The sequence below is a fragment of the Enhydra lutris genome, unplaced genomic scaffold (assembly GCF_002288905.1).
Source record: "Enhydra lutris kenyoni isolate GAN:26980312 unplaced genomic scaffold, ASM228890v2 scaffoldscaffold21, whole genome shotgun sequence".
Lineage (NCBI taxonomy): Eukaryota > Metazoa > Chordata > Mammalia > Carnivora > Mustelidae > Enhydra > Enhydra lutris.
Window position 1 is genome coordinate 3,712,166 of NW_019154105.1, and position 6,942 is coordinate 3,719,107.

A 6,942-nucleotide genomic window follows, 5' to 3' on the forward strand; every position below is an offset into this window, starting at 1 on the left:
TCTAACCACCCTATTTAAATGGTAACCAGCCCATACCTCTACCCTGGCACTTTTTCCTTTTTAAAGATTTTATTTATTTATTTGACAGAGAGATAGAGAGAGCCAGACAGCACAAGCGGGGTGAATGGCAGAGGGAGAGGGAGAAGCAGGTTCCCCTCTGAGCAGGGAGCCTGACACAAAGCCTCGATCCCAAGACCCAGGATCATGACCTGAGCCAAAAGCAGATGCTTAACCCAGTGAGCCACCCAGACAGGCCATCATTGGGCACTACTGATTTTACTAACTTCATTTTATTTTTTCCTTCATATTATACACCACCTCAAGAAAACATACAACTCATTTTTCATGTTTATTGTTACTCTCACTAGCATACAAAGAAAAAATAGCCTGTTTTATTTCCTGATATATTTCAAATGCCAAGAGCATGCCTGGCCCATAGCTAGTATTCAATAAATATTAGTTGGAAGGAATAGTTTTATTTCAAGCTCTACAAAAGTGACCATGTTAAAAAAGGGGGGAGGAGGGAGAGGGGAACAATTAGCTTAAAGCATCACTCAAGAAAAAAAAAAAAGCAAAAAGAAAAGCACCACTCATTCAAAATTTCATGTGCTTTTAGATATTTAGGTGGGATGAGATATTTTGAATCCCAGGCTAAGGAGTCTCATCTATATAACCACAATGAAATAAATCTTCTTTAAAAAGGGATCAAAAGGAAAAATAATTGTGTTCTCTTAGCTTTGTTATCCAAAATTGTAAAGATGATGAGAAAATTGTGGGGAGTACAGTAAGACTAAAATTACTAAGTGGAAATAGTGACAATATTATGAGTTTTCTTACATGTAATTATTCAGTAAATATACTTACTGGTAGTCAATAATGTGTAATATTCTATTAACAACTGCATGAAAAATAAAGACCCCAAGCCCTGATCTTGAGCAATACATATTAACAGTCGCTAATATACATGGGAAAGCTCTTAGTGCCTTGAGACCAATACAGACAGTGTAATAGGGATTGAGGAGAAAAGAGGAGAAAAGAAAAATTGGGGAAGCTTCGAGGAGGATTTAAACAAGGTTTTAACAAAGTTTAGAATTAGAAATGCATAGATTCTGGGGCAAGAGCGGGGAAAATGGATCTTTGAGGCAAAGAAGAGGAGAAATATTTTTTAAAGAAATTAGAAGGATAAAATAAAGTAAGTTTTTTTTTGTTTGTTTTTTGTTTTTGGCCAGTTTTGGGTCCATTTTTCTAGCAGGCACTGAACATGGGTGTAAATGTGTAAGTCTGCCTTCGTTTGCTTGGAGGCCCTTTTGAATCACTTTATAACGTTCTCTCTCTAACACTCGCCCTGCTTGGGCTGTTTACCCTCCAGTTCTCTTCTCGCTCCCTCCCTGTTCTCAGCACAGCAGGGGGACGGCTCCCCCGAGGCTGTAATTGTCAGGGTCTCCTGTCAACTGACTTCTGTCCAGGGTTGGCAGAAAAATGAAAGAGGGAGCCAGGGAGAGAGCGAGGTATTGTTCCCTCTTTTCGCCTTCAGCACCGTCTCTGGCAACAGCTGTTCCCTTTGTGGCTTCAGGGTCTCCAGGACCTTTATTTATTTATTTATTTATTTTAAGATTTTATTTATTTATTTGAGAAAGACAGAGCCAGCTGGGAAGGGGTCAGAAAGGGAGGGAGAGGAAGAGTGAGAGAATCTCAAGCAGACCCCCTGCCAAGCAGAGACCCGCTCCGCGCGCAGGGGCCTACCTCAGGACCCTGAGCTCAAGACCTAAGACAAAACCAAGAGTCCGATGCGCAGCGGACTGAGCTGCCCACGAGCCCCTTCCCAGGCCTCTCAGATGGCTTCCACCGGATAATTCCTCCTTGTCTCTGCTACTACCACTCTTCTTTTTGATTCTCTATTCTAGTCTTACCGGGAGTTTCTTACTTTTTAATCCTTGGGTTGCCTCCCTGTTTCATTTAGAATGTGTGACTCTTCTGTCACCCAAGAAATCAAGTCAATTTCTCGATTTCAGTTACTTCTGTTGCAAGTGACTGAAGCGGTTTCCATCTTCCTGGTTAGACCCCAACTCTGACAATTTAGTCATTGTTATTTCATTGTCTGTTATGGATTCAAGTGCGTTCCCCCCAAATTCCTGCGGAGAAGTCCTAACCCACAGAACATCAGCATGAGACCGCATTTGAAGATGGCATCCTTTTTCTCTTTTTAAAGACAGTATCTTTATAGAGGTGATTAAGGTATAATGAAGTCATATGGGCGAGTCCTAACTGATCTGACCCATGTCCTTCCAAGAAGAGATTAGGACACAGCCACAGACACACACAGAGAAGCCCGTGTAAAGACGAAGAGGAGGACACAGCCATCTATAAGCCAAGGAGAGGACACAACCCAGCCAACATCTCGATCTCAGACTCATCACCTCCAGAATGGTGAGAAAATGAATTTCTGTTGTGTCAGCCACCCAGTGTGTAAGGCGGCCTGGGAAAAGTAAAACAGTATCTCTACAGATATGCCTTTTTCTAAGCTTATAGCTATGATATCTTTCTAAGGTTTTCATCCCTCTCAATTTTCGAAGTTCAGTTTGTAAACAGAGCTCCTTGAAGGCCTACTTTTTACAAAATATAAAAGCAGATTTTTCTGAAGTGGGCTCAATGCTCAGTGGGGAGCCCAGCGTGGGGCTTGAACTCATGACCCGAGATCAAGACCTGCGCTGAGATCAAGAGTCAGATGCTTAACCAACTGAGACAACCAGGTGAACCTAAGGCAGATTATTTGATGATTTTGCTGGTGTTTATGTGTGTTCAAGAATTATTTTCCTTATTTGGTCATGAGCACATATTCCATATTTGATTTCTTATCAGTTTTAACACATGTATAGTTTTCAGCTTAATTCACATACTAAGCCCATGCATCTATTTACCTCCACTCTGAAACTCCATGGAGAGACCACTACTGCACACCTATGAGGGTGCCTAATGGCATGTATAACCAGTCTTGAACTTGGGTAATCAATTAAAGACTAATAATAATTTTCACCCAGAGCCTATCATGAACCTTCTGCAGGCTTTATAAGTATGGTTTTGGCTTGTAAATACTGTATGTCATGGGGATATTAACAGTAAAAGTACCACTAAGCACCTGGAAATATGTCCAACTTTTCAGTGTTAGCAAAGCATATTTTCTGCATTCTAATTTAATCAGAATTATTCTATACGTAATCTGTTGAATGTGTGGTACTCTAACACACATTGCATCTAGCGAATGAAAAGTCGTAGCCTTTCCTTACTTATGGACAATCGGCTCGGTGCACACACAGTTGAGGTATAGGGGAGGAGAAAATTAGTAACAGTAGTGGTTAGCCTTTCATAGCTCTTATTCTGTGGACGTTCACCTAAATGAAAGACAAAATCTGGAATATTTGACTTGGAAGAGGAGGTAGATAAGATAAAAGCAGGGAAAAAAATAACGAGAAGAACCAGTCACGTCTCCCACCCCCAGTTATACTCACTCAGTCTTAGCCATTTCTTCCCTCTTTTTTTTTTTAATAAAGATTTTTTATTTATTTATTTTGACAGACGGAGACCACAAGTAGGCAGAGAGGCAGGCAGAGAGAGAGGGGGGGAAGCAGGCTCCATGCTGAGCAGAGAGAGTCCAATTTGGGGCTCGATCCCAGGACCCTGGGATCATGACCTGAGCCTTTAACCCACCGAGCCACCCAGTGCCCTGCCATTACTTTCCTCTTAACACATATTAAAAGGTATAATTAGTTTCCTTTTATTTATTGTTTTTGCTTGCCTTAGGCACTAGAAACTCACAAAGACAAGGATTCTGAGTGTCTGGTTCACAATTCTATCTCAGAGGCTATCCCAGCAACTATGAAATAGTTGATACTTGGGTAAACATTTCTTGACTTAAGGAAGGGAGGAAAGGAGCAGCACAGGACGGCGGACTCCCAGTCTGTGTGGAAGGCGTCACTAAAACTGAAATGCTTCCCAAAGCAATCTTCTCCCCTTAGGTGTCCTGCACCATAGGGTGAGGGGAAAAGAGTACCAGGTATGAACAAGAAGCTGATAGTACTTCTCATGTACGCCTCAGAAGTTCAGAGGAAGAAGAGCACAGGGTGCGTACCGATAGGTGGGACCATTGAGGCTATGTAGAAACAGCCCACAGTGAGAGAAGAGAAGTCAGTCACAGAAAGACAGATACTGTATGATCCACTCAGGTGAGGTATCAAATATAGTTAAACTCACAGAAGCAAAGGATAGAATGATGGTGTCCAGGGACTGCAGGGAGAGAGCAATGGGGACGTGCTAATCAACTCAACACGTACAAAATTTCAGTTATGCAAGAGGAGTAAGTTTTCGTGATTGAGGGAGCAAACACTGTACTTACAGATAACAATACTGTATTACACATTTAAATAGCAATTAAGACAGCAGATCTCATGTTACGTGTTCTTACCGTCGAGAGAGAGAGAGACAGAGAGAGAGGGAATTCATCGTCAGCATCAACCTCCAAATGTTTTCCATCCTGCAAACCCATCAGCGTTCCTCTAGGATGCTATTTCATGTCAAAGCCTGGCTGTCACAGAGAAGAGCTCCACGTTCTCTGGGAAACCAGGGTCCACAGGACGTTGACCAGGCACTTCAATGGTGACCACCACCTGCAAGACCCTCCAGGACGTCACTGCGCTCCCGGCCTCCACGGCTCTATTAGCCCGTCTGATGAAAAGAAGGAGTCTCACGGCACCCGGCGCTCTGCAGTGTGTTCCTCCTGTCCCCTCAGGCTGACTGGAGCGCCCATCTGCCCCAGTTTCCAACAACGGCAAAGAGGCCAGCATGCAGGGAATGAAACATCTACTGCGCGAGGGGCTGTCAATTCTGCAAACGCTTGTCAGTTTCTACAACTGCCTCTAAGGGTCTGAGGTAATTTGTATGCATTGTGACAAAGTATTCCCAATCCAAGTCTAAACATTTGGCAACTTTTTACGGAGTATAATTGCGTATCATTCATTGTGATGATTTCCTAGCTTTATGTACCTTTTAAGATGATTATCACAGGTGTTCTCATTCCCCTTGGTTGTTTTTTTACTAGATTTTCAGTTTATACAACAATAAAGCAATAAACAGGTTGTCTAGTATTGGGATTATTTATAATTAATAAACATTTTTGAGTTAAATGTATTAAAATATTAAATATATAATGAGTTAAGCCTATGTATTTCTATGCAATATATAATACTCTGTCTATATAACTGTTCTGACAGTAACTTTTGGGAGGACACCAGTAACTCATTTCATCATTTTAAATCATACTTAATCACTGGGCCAATTCATTTCATTCTAAACATGGTAGCAAAGTAATGCATGAAGAGATATATAGTTCCCACTTGATATTATAAAACATATTTCTCTGCCAGTTTTTATCTCTGCAGAATTAAACTTATATGTTTCCCCCAAGCTGAATAAAGTTCAGTAAAATGGCAGACTCTGGCCTACTGGAGAATAGTTTCTCCAGGTGTGACTTAATGCTTTGGGGTAGAGTCAGACTACTGGATGAGTTCCAGGACAAGCTGAGGATTTAAGTACATTGTTCACCTTTTGATAATATATTTTCAGGCTCTTATAAAAGTGAATTCAGGAGACTTGGAAGAGCCATGAACTGTTTTGGTAACATGCTAGTTATGCCTTAAACATTCCAGCTGCTCCAGGAATTCTAAAATACTGTTCAGTTCTACCTGTGTCTCCAATAGGAAAGATAACCTCTGGGACAGTCCCCCAAAGTTCACCAGAGACTTTCAGGATGATTATAAGATGATGCCAGCACCAAACACATATTTTATTTCCCCTGAAAATTGATCACACCTGGCAGTGGGTCAGGCTAACCAACCGTCAATCAATAAAATGATATTTATTAAATGGCTCTATATGCCTGGCATTGATGGTGACCATGATAGAGAGACAGGGGCTGCCTTCATAAGGCTGATAGCCCAGCAGAACTGCCATACACTTAACAATTAATTCAAGTGCAATGACTGTTAGAAAAGGGGAAATACAAGGTACAATGGGAGATTAAAGGAATTAATACAAAGGGATTAAAGGAATCTAAGGTTAAGGGATCAGGAAAGGTTTCCTTGAAGAAGGAAAAGAAGCTGAAATTACCTTGGAAAAGAGATGGTAGAAGAGAGAGGGGAGTATATCCAGGAAAGTGAACCAGCATATGATCCAAGACTACCGGAGAAAATTAAGAGGTCTGTGGCTCGTCAACAGTAGACAGTGGATTCTACATCTAGAACATCTAAGTAAGAGGACATAAGTTATATCACTTTTAGAAACATCTCTAAAAATTAAAAAAGTGTACATTTCTGTTCATGAGACACAGTGCTGACGCGAGTGAGGTGGCAGAGTGCACAGCAAAGTCAGGAACACACGGTAATGTTCCTTCTTAGTGATACAAGGTCATTATGAAACAGAAGAAAGTCTACCACTACCTTACTGCCAACAAAACAAATCTCTCTCAAACACCTGCCTAGTCATTGCCTGAATGAAAGTTACCAGCCCTAAACAGCAAGTTAACTTGGACAACAATTAAAAAAAAAAAAAAATCTTTAGATTTTATAAGAGGGAAGTTTCTTTAGATATTATGTAAATTTTATCCCCTAGAAAAAGGGCCTCAAAGGTAATTTAACTTGCTAAACACCACAAAGCTGCTACAAGTCAGAGCTAGAACTAAAATCTTGATTCTTATTCTAATGTTGTTTACATTATTGCATTTAGATGTTTAAAAACTTATCTATATACTGCTGCTCTCCGGGAAATGTGATAACGACTGGGCATAGACCAACAACCACGAACAAGAGGTACCTGTTGGTCAGGTTATTCGGTGAAGGAAACAATCAAAAAAACTAAAAGGCAACATTCAGAACAGGAGAAGATATTTGTAAA